Raw genomic sequence first — 17,535 nt, 5'->3', positions numbered from 1 at the left:
GATTACCTCCACAAGGGATAGCACAGCTACTAAAGCAGGGCTTTGACACTTCCTGAGAGACACAATCCTTTCCAGCAACCCACGGTGCCAGAGCAGCCCCTGGGCTTGCACTGGCCCCATGCAGAGGTGTTCAGCACTTGCTGCACTTCCTGACAGCCCTCTTCTTCCTCCTCATGGAGGGTGAGCCTGACATCACCTTTGGGGAACTTGCAGCAGCTGCCGGATGGTCACACCTCCACCTTCTGCCCCCCATGGGAGCACAGGCAGATCTGAAGGCACCACACCAGTTCCAACTTGTGGTACCAACTGGTCATGGGGCAGTGGGACAAACAGCAGTGGCTTCAGAACTTTCACATGCAGAAGACCACCTTCCTGGAGCTCTGTGCCTGGCTCACCCCTGCCCTCCAGAGACAAACACCTAGCTACAGCCCGCTATCGCTGTGGAGAAGTGGATTGCAGTCACCTTCTGGAAGCTCTCCACCCTGACAGCCACCACCCGGTGGGAAACCAGTTTGGTGTGAGGACGTGTGCTGCTGGGGCCCTCATCATGGAGGTAAGGCACACTCGGACTGCAGTCCCTGCATGGGGTGTCCCACCAAAGGGGAACCCTCAGGAAGCAGGGCTGGGGTGTGACAGCTGGGAAAGCCCCATCCCCAAGGGATGGTTCCATCCCACCCTTGCACAGCCCTGCTGCCTAGGGGAGCCTCTTGGGACGGGGCTCCCAGAGAGCTTGGCGGGGGGAAGAGACAAGAGGAGGCAGGGGATACCCCAAGGGTCCAGGGAATCCCCCCCTCTGGCCCTTGTGTGTGTGTTTGGTCCCCACCCCCTGCAGGTTGTGACATCCATCAACACCATCCTGCTGCATAGGGCTCTCTGCATGAAAGACACAGATGCAGTCGTGGCTGGATTTGTCACCCTGGGGTTTCCGAACTACAGTGGGGTCATAAAATGGACCCACATCCCAGTCTGTGCCCCAGACCACAGCGTGGACAAATTTATCAACCAAAAGCAATATAACTCCATTGTGCTGCAGTCCCTGCTTGATCACTGTGGAGAGTTCACAGATATTTATGTGAGGTGGTCAGGCTGGGCACACAGTGCCCGGGTGTTCCACAACTCCGGGGTGTGTTGGGAGGATGGAAGCAGGCACGTTCGTCCTGGGGCTGGTGGTTGGGGACGTGCACTTGCCAGTGTGTATTGTCGGGGACACGCTGCACCCTCTCATGCTGTGCCTCATGAGGCCTTACACCAGCCAGCTGGACCCCAGGCAGGAACTTACCCACCTCAACCAGGCCCCAATGCAGGTAGTGTGTGCCTTTGGCTGCGTCAAGACTCTTTCGGTCCCCCCAAGTTGTGGTCACGTGTTGTGCCCTGCACAACACAGTGGAGGGGAACGAGGAGGCCTTCCTCCTGCGGTGTGGGATGGATACTGTCCACAGTTATAAGCAGCCAGGTGAAGCTCCCATCCTCCAGGCCCATCAGGATGGGGTGCGGATCTGGGAGGTCCTAAGGGGGGAGCTTCGCCCATGGCCCCCAGTAACCCTCCACAGAGCCAGGCCAGCACGGCCCCACAGTCTTTCCGCAGCCCCACCACGACCCCTCCCTTTGCCCAATCCCACCATTCAATAAGGAGGACGCAAGCAGGGTGAATAACTATTTTACTTAACCAAAGAAAAATGTATTGAAAAGAACTGGTGTAATTACAAAATATTTACAATAAAGCAAAGTGCAAAAAGGTGTGAACTATGCATGGGGAGCGGGGGTGGCCACGAAACCAAGGGGGAATGGGTCCCAGAGCAGCATCAGCCTCAGGATCCCCTCCTGCAGTGGGCACAGGGCCCCCCCCCACAGGGCTGGTACGGAGGCTGTGGGGTTGCAGCAGGGTCTGGATGGCGAAAAGGAGCAGCAGGGGCAGGCATGGTCCTCAGCCCTTGCAGAAGGTCCAGGATGCCCTGCAGAATGGTTGGCAGGGGTGAGGGCAGGGGGCAGCAGCTGCGGGTGGCTGAACCATCATGTCCCACCAGATGGTGGCTGTGGCATCAAAGCAGGACATGAGTTAGTGCCAGGTGCCCAACTGCCACTCCCTGTCATCCTGCAGCTGCTGCTCTAAGAATTCGGTCATCCTCCAGAGGGCGGCACTGTGGTCCCTCTGGAGGTCCTCTGGTTGTGGAGACAGCCCCTTTTGGCTCTGGGCCCGCGCTGGCATGTTTCTGTTTCTCACCCCCCCTCAATTCCTTTCTCAACATAGAAGCCGTGTCTACACATGCCGGCTACTTTGAAGTAGCGGCACCAACTTTGAAATAGCGCCCGCCACGTCTACATGTGGCAGGTGCTATTTCGAAGATGACATCGACGTAAGGCGGCGAGACGTCAAAGTCGCTAACCTCATGAGGAGATGGGAATAGCGCCCTACTTCGACGCTGAACGTTGAAGTAGGGCACGTGTAGTTGATGCACGTCCCGCAATATCGAAATAGCGGGGTCCGCCATGGCGGCCATCAGCTGAGGGGTTGAGAGATGCTCTCTCCAGCCCTTGAGCTCGATGGTCGCCGTGTACAGCGGCCCCTTAAAGGTCCCCGCCCCCTGCCTTCCTGTGCAGGAAGCTGAGAGAGCGTGCAGGCGGCAGCACAACCACGCGGCCAGCCTGCACGCCCCTCTGCAACCCACAGACACCCACCCCGCTGCGATGGCTGCCCGCCAGCCCCCCAAGCGACCCCAGGGCTCCCCCCACGCAAGGGAAGCCAGGGCTCCCAGGCTGGCAGCCAGCCCGGGAAGAGGCAGCGGGGCCCCTCCTGGACGGAGGCCAAGCTTCGGGACCTGCTGGGGCTCTGGAGTGAGGAGGAGGTGCTCCAGGTAATGGAGAGCAAGAGGCGGAACACGGATGCGTTCGCTCGGCTGGCCGAGGGCCTGGCCGGCTGGGGTCACCCTGCCCGCACTCCTGACCACATCAGGAGTAAGGTTAAGGAGCTGCAGCAGGGTTACATCCGGGCCCGGGATGCAGCCGGCCGATCTGGGGCTGCCCCTGTCACTTGCCCCTTTCACATGGAGCTCAGGGAAATCCTGGGCCCCCGGCACACCTCCTCCCCTCTGGCCACTCTTGATACATCGGCCGACGAGCCCCAGCAGGCTCTGGAGATGGAGTCCGCCCTGGAGGCAAGCCCCGCACGTCAGGGGCCCCCCCAGGAGCCCACCCCTGGGGCACCAGAGGAGGAGGGGGGATCCTCCTCCAGCGATGGGGGGCTCCACATCGCGCTGCCGTCCCAGAGCTCCAGCAGGGCATCCGCCCACAGGGTGTCCCCCAACCTTGGGAGCAGACCATCAGGTATGTACCCCCCCCCAGTGCACACCCCCGCGGTTGAAGGGCAGGGGCAACAGACATGCCCAGGGCCCTCCACATGCCCAGATGACCATGGCCCCAAGGACAGCAGTGGCATGTCCCTCAGAAGAGTGCATCAGCCCCTGCCCCCCCCCAGCACGACAGTGCCATGCCCCATCCCTGGGAATGGGGGAGCGGAACCTAGGGTCCCCCAGGGAGAGGGGGTGGGACACCCATCAGCAGCAGCAGCAGCATCTCCCAGGGGCAGGGATGGGGAACCAGCAGCAGAGGGGTGGGGGGACAAGTGCCACGGCTCGGGGCCCACACTAAAGGATGTCTCCACTCTTCTTCCCCCCTTGTGCTCCGCAGCTGCACCATCGGAGGGACCGGAGAGCGCCGGTGAGGTGTCAGTGGTATCGGAGAGCCCACCGGGGTCATCACTCCAGGCCAGCCCCTCGGCGGCGCACCAACCAGCCCCAGGGTGGGGATGACGGTGGACCCAGCACCACTCCCGGATGGCGACGGACCCCCAGCTGCTGGCGATCCTCCGGCGGCAGCTGGAGGTCTCAGAGCAGCGCCTGTGGGTGGAGGAGCGGCGCCTCCAACTGCAGGAGCGGGCACTGGCCTGGCGCCAGGAGGCATGGGGGGCCTTTATGCACACATTCGAGTGCATCATGGACTACCTGGCCCCCCATGCTGCGCCAGCCGCCGCTCTGCCTGCCCTGCCTGCCCTGCCTGCTCCACCCGCTGCTCCACCCGCCATCGCACCACCATCCACCACCGAGGGCCCTTCTGCCGAGGGGGACCTGGGGCCTGCTTGCACCCACCAGCCATATCTCCCGGTCCGCCTGGCCCCCAGCCAGGGCTGAGGCTGAGGCGCAGGTCGCAACCGCCCAGCCCCAGTGCTGGACATTAGGGGGTGTGGGGCCCAGGACGTGGCCCCACCTCCCCCTTTGTACATATCCCCTTTACTTGTGTTTTGTAAATAGTTTGTATTAGACCCCTGTTATTTTATGATGATACCTACCCCCCCATGTAAATAGTTCTCCCCTTCCTTGTCTTCCCCCTTTTTTTCCTTTCATCATATAATACATATATATAATATTTATTCTGGCTGTAAATAGTATAATAATAATAATAATAAGAGTTCAACGTTTTCTGGTTTCACGAACAACATGTCTAATTTTATTTATAAGAAAAGTGGGTGGGGGGTGTGCTCTTGGGAGCTCTGTGGTGTGGGCATGGGGCAGGGAGTGTTGTGGAGGATGGGGGGGGTTCAGTGGGGGGCCTGCCAGCGTTCACCCCACGGCCTCGTCGAAATGGGCCCACAGGGCCTCCCGGACCCGGGTCCCTTCGGGGTCCACCTGGCGACTGGGGGCAGCAGGTGGCTGCACATCGGCCTTGCCAGCCTCCACAGCCCAGCCCTGAAAGAATGCCTCCCCCTTGCTCTCAACCAGGTTGTGGAGGGCGCTGCACGCGCCCACAACCTGGGGGATGTTGGTGGGGCCCACATCAAGGTGGGTGAGGAGACACCTCCAGCGCCCTTTGAGGCGGCCAAATGAGCGCTCCACCACCTGGTGCGCGTGGTTCAGGAGCATGTTGAAGTGCTCCTGGCTGGCTGACAGATGGCCCGTGTAAGGGTGCATGAGCCAGGGCCGGAGGGGGTATGCCATGTCTGTGATGACGCAGAGGGGCATGGTGGTGTCCCCCACAGGGATCTCCCGCTGGGGGATGTAGGTCCCCGCCTCCAGCCGGCGGCACGGGCCCAAATTCCGGAATACCCGGGCGTTGTGGGTGCTGCCAGACCAGCCCATATATATGTCCAGGAAGCAGGCCCAGCTGTCCACCAAGGCCTGGAGGACCACTGAGTGGTAGCCCTTCCTGTTTAAGTAGCATCCTCCACTGTGCTCCGGGGCACGGATGGGGATGTGGGTCCCATCCAGAGCCCCGAAGCAACTGGGGAAGCCCAGGGTGGCAAACCCTGCGATGGCGGCACCCAGGTCCCCAAGCCGCACGAGCCTGTGGAGGAGCAGGGCGTTGATGGCGCGGACGACCTGCATGGGAAGGACATGGGAGAGCACCAGTGAGGGGTGTGCAGGGTGTGTGTGGCCCTCCCCTGCCACGGCTCCCCTCCCCTCCCCTCCCTTCCCCACCCCTGCCAGGGCTGCCTCCCCCTCCCCCCGTGGGTCCTCTTACCTCCATGAGGACAGCCCCGATGGTGACCTTGCCAATGCCAAACTGCTGGCCCATGGATCGGTAGTTGTCTGGAGTGGCCAACTTCCAGACAGTGATGCCGACCCGTTTCTCCACACTGAGGGCACGCCGCATGGCGGTGTCGAGCCACTGGCATAGCTCCAGAAATGTCTACCGGCTCATCCGAAAGTTCTGGAGCCAGCGGTCGTCGTCCCACTCTCCGAGCACCAGCCGCTCCCACCAGTCGGTGCTTGTGGGGTAGCTCCACAGCCAGCGGCGTGTGCGGCGGGGGGCTGCAGGGTTTGGGGTTGCTTCCTCCTCCCCTGCGGGCAGCTCCTCCTCTGTGGCTAGGATGTGATCAGCTGCCTCCTGCATGGCATTGAGCAGGGCGAGCACTGCTCCTACAGGGGCGGCTGGGTGGGCCTCTGGCTGCTGCTGCTGCTGCTGCGGGTCCATGACTGTGTCGCCGAGGTGTGCGTGCCTATGGCTCTGCAAACCGCATGCTGTGCAGGCTGCGTGTGTCTGGGAGGGGCCCTTTAAGGGAGTGGCTAGCTGTTGCCCCGGAAGCGCTAGTCCGCCCTGTGACCCTGTCTGCAGCTGTTCCTGGCACCCTTATTTCGATGTGTGCTACTTTGGCGTGTAGACGTTCCCCCGCAGCGCCTACTTCGATGTGGTGCTGCCCAATGTTGACATTGAACGTCAACGGCACCAGCCCTGGAGGATATGTAGACGTTATTCATCGAAATAGCCTATTTCAATGTCGCTACATCGAAATAAGCTATTTTGATGTAGCGTTCACATGTAGACATAGCCAGAGTCCCCTAAAAGGCAACAGAATGCTGTCCTTCTCCTGTAGAAGTCTGCAACACCTAATCAAAAAGGGTATGATTATATAATATTTAAACGGTGGAGGCAGACAGGCAACAAATCCTTTCCACATAGGGTTGTAAGTGGCACCATCTTCATGCACATATCCAGTCATGTTGGGGCTGCTTAATTAGCACAACCACATAAGGAAAATTTGGTGGCATTTTCCACACACAGTAAAAACTTTTGTTGCAAAAGCAGTGAGAGAGAAAATGGTGGTTGCTAAAGAAAAAGACACAATCATGGTCCAAGCGACTTGTATGAGCACCATTAGACTGCAGAACTTCGCATGCAGACTGTGAGAATGAAGATACTAGAAACAGCACATTAGTGAAGTCTGAGAAACAGACGGATTAACCACCCTGATCCCAAATATCCAAACATCTGGGAGATTGTCCTCTATCCTGACAGCTCAGCAGGCCTGCAGAGCTCCTAAGGGAAGGGGAAAATTGCAAAGCCATTACACCCTGTAGCCCTTTTAGGTCCAAGACTCAAAACTTCTTCCTCGAGACAGAGGTCGTCTTCTTTCCCAGCCTCCCAGTTCCATATTTTGATTCCTGTGCCCGGTCCTAGAGTTTCCTGACTGCAGATTTTTTTTCTTATCTCTGAGTTGCTGCGGACCTTAGTGTAGTTCACATGGCTCAGCTTATCTAATCAGGCTGAATTTTACCAATATCCAAAAAGACTTCGTCACATGAGGTAGAGATCTATATAGCTTCATGAAGGTTTGGAAGGATTCAACAAGTCTCACAAACTCTGTTCACAACAACAGAGAAACCTTATTTCAATTATTCCAAAATAAAACAAACACTAAAATCTCCATAGCCATGAAATAAGAGGGCAGAGAGACATTAACCTATGAAATCCTCTATACATCATCCACTTCTCAACTGTTCTTGTACTGGAAGCTTTTCAACCTGATTATTCTCTGACTTTCCCATAAAATCTCTTCAGAATACTCTGCTTTATCTACAGAGCAGTGGGAAAGAACAGAGTTTTTATTACAGAGCAACAGAACAGGAAACTAAGCTTATTTAAGAATATTTCACAATAAAGTTCAGTTCTTTGCATTCCTTCCATTAAAAAGCCTACAAAATAAGGTTTTACTAACTCAGGTTTGCCTAAAACATAGAGGCTGGGTCTACATGTGCGTCTTTCTTTTGAAAGGGGCGTGTTAATGAGCGGGTTCAAAAGATGCTAATGAGGCACTGCAATGAATATGCAGCACCTCCTTACACTAATGGCAGCTGCGGCAATTCAAAAGTGAGGCTTTTCGAATCACGCACCGTCCACGGAGAAGGGACCTTCCGAAAGGACCCCCCTAGTTTTCGAAAGCCCTTCTTCCTATCTGTGATCGAAAGAAGGGCTTTCAAAAACTCAGGGGGTCCTTTCGGAAGGTCCCGTCTCCACGGGTGGTGCGCGATTTGAAAAGCCGCACTTTCAAATCGCCGTGGCTGCCATTATGCTAATGAGGTGCTGCATATTCATTAGCATCTTTCGAACCCACTCATTAACATGCCCCTTTTGAAAGGAAGGGGCACGTATAGACCCAGCCAGAGAGTACGTCCTATGGGTTTAAATGAGTTTAAAATTAATTGGAACCACAGAAGAAAAACATCTGAACTCTTGGTGACAGCTCAATGAAAACATCTGTTCAGTACACAACAGAATAATCGGAAAGCAAACAAACGCTTCTGTTGTAGTAAAAAAGGGATAGAAAAAACCACTGGAAATACCATTATATACAGTGATGGTACTATAATTATATGCTAGTTGTGGTAACACTATATTCAATTTTGGCCACATCATCTCAAAAAATAACAAATACAAAGGGTTTGCAGAGGACAACAAAACAGATGTTTAGAAAAAACTTTCATACAAGAAATGTATATGAAAGCTGGAACTATATAAGTTAGAAAGCAAGTAAATAAGGGAGGACATAGGATCAGAGAAAGTCAGACGTTCCTTTTCACCTCTTACAATACTATAACCAGGACACATCCAACAATCTTAAAATGGAAGAGGAACTTACTTTATCTCTCTCTCTCTCTCTCTCTCTCTCCCTCTCCCTCTCCCTCTCTCGGAACTTACTGTAGGGACCAATCCAGCTATGATGTGGTTGGAGTTGGAGAAAACTCTCCCTTTTAGGCAGACCATTCTGCCTGCTCATTGTGGCATCTGTTTGTTATAGTTGTTGGTTTTGGTTTGAGGGGCTTTATGTTTTTTTATAGTTTTTTGAAGCACTTAGTATATCCAACTCCAGAAACACTACAACTAGATGAATCACTTGTATTGCTGTACCCATGTGTCAATGAATCCCCTCCTCTTTGAAAGAGGCTGAGAAGGAATATAATTTATACCCCAAGGTGTCAGTTACAACAAAATTGCATAAGCTTGGATTAATCATGAAGTTAGAGCTATATTCAAATGTATCTACCTAATACAGAATTGCCTCCATCTACTGGAGACAATAGCAAAAGCATTTAGGTATACAAATAAGTGCATGATGCAAATTGTAAATATTGAGTCTTTTACATATTTATTAATGTTTTCACAAGCTTATAAGGATGCCATAAATCTGAATTGGTGCAGGAGGATGTTTGAGAATTTACAAGCCAGCTTCATCATTAATCACATACAGGCTAAATTATCTCATCTAAGTAAGAGAGACTAGAGGGGTGAAGCAGTCTATTATTTACTGGACCAATTTCTTTTGATGAACTTTCAAACTTTCACCAACAGAAGTTGGTCCAGAAAAAGTTACTCTCTCACCCACTTAGTGTCTGTAATAGCCTAGCACCAACACGGCTACAACAGGAATGAAAACTCTACTGTCTAATACAGTTACCTGCAGTTAACATAAATAAAATACAGTAGTCCCCCGAGTTATGTGAGGGTTGTATTCCCACACACACTTGTGTAACTCACATTTCATGTAAGTCGGAGGTTGGGGGAGAGGCGGCTTCCTTCCCTGACAGAATGCAGGTTCTGCAGCTGGGGGAGCAACAGGAGCACCTGGAGCTCCTTTTGAAAGGTAAGTCCTGGAGTGGGGGGGTGCAGTTGGGGAGGGTTAAGCCTGGTGCTGGGTTGGGGCAGTGGGAGGGGGGCAGGAGGATTAAGCCTGGGGTGGGCTAGGGCTATAGTGGGGGGCAGGGGTTGGATTTGAGCTGGGGTCACACAGCCCTCCAGGGGGTGAGAGCTGGAGCTGGGTGCAGGGGAGGGGGTGAACCAGGGCCACAAGGGGTTTGAAGCACAGCGGCAGGATATTGAACCGAGGCCATGAGGGGCAGTGTTTGAACCAGGGTGAGGGGTGTTTGAACGAGGGCCGCAAGGTGGGGGTGGGGGGGGAGGGAAGAGGGTTGAACTCGGGCCGTGCAGGGTCTTGGGGACTCCACCAGGGCTGAGGGAGTGGTGAGTTACGCTTTTTGTGCATCAATGCGAGTTAAGTACAACTCAAAATTGTATGTTTCAAGGGTTTAGTGTATCATCTTCCAATGGTCTAATATTCATAGATCATCTTTTAGTTCCGCCTGGAAATAATGGCAAAATGAACTTGTCTTTAAATATTAAAACTGACATACCGTAGGAATAAAATACCAAATAGAGCTCTCAGAAATAAACTGAAGCAAGAATCTATTAAACTCTTGGGCTGAATTAATTATTTTGATCCAATAAAAACTACGCAGTTACAAATACCTTGGGAATGGATGTTGTTTACAAGTATGAAATGTTAATAATTTTGAATAAACTGTTATGGTTGGTCTTTCAAAAGTTTACAGATAAACAGTGATTTAATACAGCTTTGTAACTATACTATGCAGAAGAAAATTCTGCTTTAAATCTTCTTAATTTAAATGAAAACAAGCATAGAAATAGCTTTGTTACCTTGCAAAAATTTTTTTTACCTTTTCCTTTTTTTTTTTATTTAACAAAATACTGCTCCCCCCATCTGTTTTTTTTTTCCTCCCCAGGAGTGGGTTGGTTTGTTTGTTTGGAGGGTCTCTGCTGTTGCCCAATTACATACGTACTTCCTGTTCTGAAGGAAGTATATGGTGGACCAGTCACTTCACAACTCTTAGATTCTACTGAGCTTAGGGAACTGGAGAGACAAGGAAAGTAAATTGCTCTCATGCTTGTTTCTTTTCAATGAAGATGGTTAAAAGCTGCATTCTTCTTCTGCATAGTAAAGTTACTAAGCCGTATTAAATCAACATTAAGTTAATCTATTAAAGTATTACCTGTCCCTGAATAGGGAGGCGCTTGTACGTTGATGAGTCAGATGTCAATGTGACTTTTGACAACACAAAGTCCAGGTTACAACTAAATAGCACAAGTTAATGTCATCTATTGCTAGTTTAGTTACAGTGTTACAAAGCAAATCTATCAATGCAACATAATGTTTCTCTTTATTTGAAAAGATTAGTTCTTGGTGAAGCATATAATTATATCTCAGTATAACAGATTCATGACCTTTCAAGCACTGTTTTAAGTGTATCTTTATATAAACATGCACAATTCATGTTTAATTGCCCTTTCTTGAGTTACCTAACATTCTGGCTTGTGCTTTTTGTTATATTTCAACATAATAATGTTTTCTAAGGTTTTGTCAAGCCTTTACTGATAAAGGCATTAATCCAGTGTTTGCAATTCTTGTATCTGTATTCCCCTTAAACCAATTTTCAGTCATATACTAGCTTGTATTAAATTCTTGCATACAGCTCATCTACTTTAAAGCTGAGCAGGAAAGATATCTAAAGTAATTTTATTACATTTCCCCATGGTGTTAATTTACATTACCAAGAATTACGAAGTGATGATGAATAATAAATTCACCTTTGAGTTTCATTTATGCTGCTTGTTCACATTTCTTAACATTGCCTTGATAACATATACCCCCATTGTTTACACATACTGATTCAGGATCTCAAAGAACTACAAATCTATGTTAGAAAAGCTGTCTGACAGTATCTCATATAGGTTTTAACCTTTTAGAGCAATCTAGCAAGCCTTTTGCAATTTTAGGGAGTAGATTCTACTAGTTGGCTCACTGGAAAATCCATAATGGACATAACTTTATACTGAAATTATTCTGTTGCTGTGACTTGTTCTCTACATATGAGCTATTCACCTTTAACTTATTGGTGAAAAAAGCAAGTGCTGGACTTTCTGAACCTGCAACACAGCCCACAACTAAGATACATAACTTAAACATACATAAAAGGAATCACTTACTCGTAAATCACTATATATTTAGACACAATACAGACTGAAGCTCTCTAATATGGCACTCTTCGGACCCGACCAGTGCCAGATGAGAGAATTTGCTGGACCATGGGAGGTCAATATTGTCTAGCACGGCGGGTCTCGAACTGTGGGTCAGGACCCCAAAGTGGCCACATTCCCCTTTGAATGAAGACACCAGAGCTCACTTAGGCCATTTCTACACAGGCAAGATCTTCTGGAAGAACGGTGCCTTCTTCTGGAAGATCTGAGGAGCATCTGCACATGCAAGGTGCTCTTTCGAATTTCTTCCAGAAGGAGGTGCTCACTCTTCCAGATTCTGTACTCTGCTTCAGAATCAGGAAGAGGACCTTCTGGAAGAAGGCATGCGTAGACGTTCCCAGACTGCTTCTTCCGAAAGAAGCGGTCCTCCATGGCAGCAGCCTGCTGGAGAGCAAGGCCGCTCTAGACACCCCCATCAGGCCTGTATAGTCTCCAGGTCCTTGCAGCCTTTAAAGCTGCAAGGACCTGGAGACCCAGTGGCAGGAAGCTGAGAGTGTGAGACAGGCAGCACGTACAGGGCTGCCTGCCACACTCCCGAGGCCCTGCAGCGTCCAGCAAGTCCCGACCGGCAGGGATGGCCAGCACCCCACACTACCCAGGGGAGCCCCAGGAACCGGGACGAGGGCAGCCAAGACCCCAACCGGTCTCCAAAATGGAGGGACCCCCTCCTGTACTGAGCCAGAGCTCCAGGACCTCCTGGGGCTCTGGCACGATGAGGCGGTCCTCTGGGACACCAGCGTGCACCGGAGGAATGCCCCAGCTGTCACCTGCCATGCCCAGGGCCTGGCTACCCATGGCCACCCCTCCCGGACACCGGAGCAAGTCAGGCGCAAGATGAAGGAGCTGCAGCAGGGGAACATGTGGGCCTGGGACAGCGCCCACAGATCTGGCTGTGCCTTCTACTGGGAGCTTCAGGACCTCCTGGCTGCAGATGATGCCTCCCCACCCCACACCACCAGCCACACCCAAGCCCCCTGCCACACCAGAGGAGGACAAGGGACCCGCCACTGTGGACGTCCCATCTCATGGGGAGTCCACAGATGGGTCCCTCATCATCGCGGTGCCCTCCACCGCCAGCAGCCAGGACCCCTCCAGTTGGGCATCACCCCACATATAAGAGGTCACCTCAGGTAAGTGCGCTCTGCGGATATGAGGAAAGTGGTGAATGTGATATACCTTGACTTTAGCAAAGCTTTTGATAACTGTGTCCCATAGTATCCTTACCAGTAAGCTAAGTAAGTGTGGACTGGATAAATGGACTATAAGATAGCAAGCTGGCTAGATTGTGGGGCTCAATAGGTAGTAATCAATGGTTTGATGTCTGACTTGGGGTTGGTACCATGCAGGATACCCTAAGGGGCAGTTTTGTTCAACATCTTTATTAATAAAACAAAAAAGCAGTTCTGAGCACCTTAAAAACTAACAATATAATTGGGTGATGAGCTTTTGTGGGACAGAAGACGTGGGTCTGTCCCACGAAATCTCATCACCTAATAAATAATACTGTTAGCCTAAGGTGCTCTGAATGGCTTTTTTTGTTTTGAAGATAAGACTAAACATGGCTACCTCTCTGAGATCATTATTAATGACCTGGATGAGGGACTGGATAGCACCTTCAGCAAGTTCATGGGTGACATTAAGCTGGAGGAAAGTTAGATATGCTGGAGGGCGGGGTAAGTTCCAGAGTGATTCAGACAAATTGGGGCCCTAGGCCCAATGAAATCTGATGAAGTTAAACACGCACAAAAGCAGAGTCCTTCATATGGGATGGAACAATCTCAAGCAGTACAACAAGCTGGGTACAGTACAACTGGCTAAGCCTCAGTTCTGCAGAAAAGGATGTGTGGATTAGAGTCAATGAGACAAGGGATGTGAGTCAACAGTGTGCCCTTGTAGCCAAGAAGGTTAACAGCATATTGGAGTTCATTAATAGGAGCAATTCCAGCAGAATGAAGGATGTGATTACTTCCGTTTACTCAGCACTGGTAAGGTGATGTCTGGAAGGCCATGTCCAACTCTGGGCAGCCTATTACAGAAAGGTGGTGGATGCACTGGAGAAAGTCCAGCCCAGGGCAAGAAAACTGATTAGAATGCTGGATGGAGAGAGGCTGTTCTCAGTAGTGACAGACAACGGAACAAAGAGCATTGGCCTCAAGTTGCAGTGGGGCTGGATATCAGGAAAAGCTATTTCACTAGGAGGGTGATGCAGCACCGGAATGAATTGTCCAAGGAGATGGTGGAATCTCCATCCCTAGAGGTTTTTGAGTCCTGGCTTGACAAAGCCTTGACTTGGATGATCAAGTTGGGATTGGTCCTGCTTTTTAGCAGGAGGTTGGACTCAATGACTTCCTGAGATTTCTTCCAATCCTATGATTCACTAAAGGCTCTTACATAAATTAAGATGTAATGGGATAGGAGAGAAGATCCTTTCATGGATTGAGAACTGGTTAAAAGACAGTAAACAAATGGCAAATTTTCAGAATGGAGAGGGGTAAGTAGTGGCTTGCCCCAAGAGTCAGTACTAGGACCAGTCCTATTCAATTTGTGATCTGGAGAAAGAGGTAAACGGTGAGGTGGCAAAGTTTGCAGATGATACCAAGCTGTTCAAGATAGTTAAGACCAAAGCAGACTGTGGAAAAACTTTAAAACAATCTCACAAAACGGAGTGATTGGGTGATAAAATGGCAATGAAATTTAAGGTGGATAAATGTGAAGTAAATGCACATTGGAAAAAATAACCGCAGCTATACACACACAGTATGATGGGAGCTAATTTAGCTACAACTAATCAGGAAAGAGATCTTCGAACTCATCGTGGATAGTTCTCTGAAAACATCCACACAGTGTGCAGCGGCAGTGAAAAAAGCAAACACGATGTTAGGAATCATTAAAAAGGGATGGACAACAGAGAATACCTTGTTCCCCTTATATAATACCATGGTATGCCCACATCTGAAATACTGCATACAGATGTGATCTCCTCATCTCAAAAAAGATATATTGGCATTAGAAAAGGTTCAGAAAAGGTCAACTAAAATGATTTGGTTTGGAGTGGGTCTCATATGAAGAGAGATTAAAGAGATTAGGACTTTTTATTTTAGAAAAGAGGAGACTAAGGTGGGGATATGATAGAGCTATATAAAACTATGACTGGTGTGGAGAAAGTGAACAAGGAAAAAGTATTTACCTGTTCCCATAATATCAGAACTAGAGGACACCCAATGAAATTTATGGTCAGAAGGTTTAAAACAAATAAAAGGAAGCTCTTCTTCCACAGGTTGAGTGTGTGCTGTGTGAACTCCTTGCCAGAGGAGGCTTGAATGCTAGGACTGTGACAGTGTTTAAAATAGAGCTAGATAAATTAATGGAGGTTAGATCCATTAATGGCCATTAGCAAGGATGGGTCAGGAATGGTGTCCATGGCCTCTTGTTTGTCAGAAGCTGGAAAAGGATAGGAGGCAAGAGACTGCTTGATCGCTTGATGTATCCATGCTGACTATTCCTGATCGCTTTCCTCCTTTCAAAGTGCTTCAAAATGGGATTCCTTGAGGATCCCATCCCCAATTGTTTCCAGTGACTGAGATGAGGCTGACCACTCTGTAATTCCCCAGATGCTCCTTCTTAAAGATGAGCACTTACCTTCCTCCCCCTCCCCTGCAGTCATCCAAGACCTCTCCTGTTCACCAGGAATTTTCAAAGATAACAACCAATGGCTATACAATCCCATCAGCCAACTCCCTCAACAACCTCAGGTGCATTGGATCCAGCTCCATGGATTTGTTGCTGTCCAGCTTTTCAGAACAGTCCTTAGACTGTTCTTTTGCCACTGAAGGCTCCCCAAATCCTCACTATAGAATGTTGCCCAGGGCAGCAGATTGGGAACTGTCCTACCACATGAGCAGTGCTGCTGAATTCTTTTCCACTCATTCCAACGTATTTTGCTAAAGTTAGGTCCTCCCACTCTCTTTTATATTTAAGTGAGTTTTTGCATGTACTTAAAATACTTAATAAATAAATTCTATATATTGTGTCCAGCTGTTACCCAAAAGAACAGAGAAGAAATGGAAAGCTCAAGGGCAGGCAATGGAAAAACTTCCACATAAAAGACAAAGGGGCTACATCTACACTTGCATTCCTTTTCCGAGAAAGGAATGCAAATGCGGGAAATCAAAAATGCAAATGAGACACTGCTTTACATACATCACACTTCATTTGCATAATCTATTTTCGGAAGAGATTCTGTCAAAAAAAAAAAAAATACAGTGTAGATGGGGCTCCTTCGAAAAGAAACCCTATCTTCAAAAGAACCCTTCTGCCTGAAACAAAATAGGATGAAAGGTTTTCGAAGATGGGGTTTCTTTTTGAAACAGTCCCATCCACACTGCTTTTTTTAATTTGAAAGACTATCTTCTGAAAAAAGATTATATAAATGAAGCACGAGATATATAAATTGGTGCCTCATTTGAATTTTTTTTATTTCCCTCACTTGCATTCCTCTTTTGAAAGAGGAATGCAAATGTAGACATAGCCAGGAATGACTTAATTTGGAAGACACAACTTTTTTTTTTTTTTTTTTTAAAAGAATTGAAAGCAGTGATACTTTGTTTTTCAAGTAGCATTATGAATAAATTAATAGAGGGTTTAATTTATTGTTTGATGCCTGATCTAAGCAAATGTGCTTTTATTAAAAAAGTATTTTATGAGATGTAAGTGTAATATAAACACAAACACATGCATTTTATTTACATTTTTATGATTAATTTTAATAAAATATACATATAGTAATTATAGTATAGCATTTTACTAGAATATACTTTTAATTTTAATAAATTTATTATTTCAAACTTGTTTTAGTTAATGTGAGGAATATTTAAAATTAAAGTTGATTATTCTAGAGTAATTTTATTAATATTATTTTATTTTGATTAGCAAACTGCAAGGATAGAATCATAGAATCCTAGGGCTGCAAGGGACCTCACGAGGTCATCTAGTCCAGCCCACTCCCTAAAGCAGGATCAACCCCAACTAAACCATCCCAGCCATGACTATGTCAACCTGGGACTTAAAAACCTCTAGGGATGGAGGTTCCACCACCTCTCTAGTGTCAGGGATTTTATCCCTTGGGCATTATCGTCCCCATTGGCCAGGGGAAACAAGCCTTTGGCCATTAAACATCAAGACAGGTACATGAAAAATCTAAAGTTACATAGGCTGCCATTTAGCAGCCCCTGCAATGGTCACTCTGAGTCAATTAGTTTCCCTAGTAACCTGAACTCATAAATTATTCATGACTGCAGGTTCAAAATGGAGCCCTCTGATTGGCCCCAGGTAAAACCTTCCAGTACCTTCGGCCAAGAGGAGGACCTATTTGAAAACACCTGCATAGAACCAACAGTATGTAAATCATGTAATGAATATTTATGAGATCCCTCTATAAATTCAGGAGCCGCAGCCCATTCGGCGGCCCTGAGGGACTCAGGCTAGACCCTGTTACCTTGCACAGAGGGGCATGGCCACCTAGTGGCATCCACTAGACTCCGAGGCCAGGCTTAAACAGCCAAAAGGCCTGAGCTGAAATCACTACGGTGCGTGCCCTTCAGGCGGCACCGGCCAAAGAGCTTGAAATCACTACGGCGCCTGCCCTTCAGGCGGCACCAACCGGAAGCAGGAAAACACCACAGTAACCAGCTCACCTCAGGAGCCCACCGGCGCGGAAGCGGCGCCAGTGCCCCAGCACGCCTCAACGCTAGCCAGCAGCACATTGTGCTGGGGAGCAGCAAGCGGGCCCTTTGGCCAAGTCACCGGCTGGCGAACTGGCCCCCACTCCGGTGGGGGTACTGCGTACCCGGTGACGTAACCAGGGACCCGCTATCAATG

This window comes from Carettochelys insculpta, chromosome 3, assembly GCF_033958435.1.
Source record: "Carettochelys insculpta isolate YL-2023 chromosome 3, ASM3395843v1, whole genome shotgun sequence".
Taxonomy (NCBI): Eukaryota; Metazoa; Chordata; order Testudines; family Carettochelyidae; genus Carettochelys; species Carettochelys insculpta.
Note: the sequence above shows the minus strand (reverse complement) of the source record.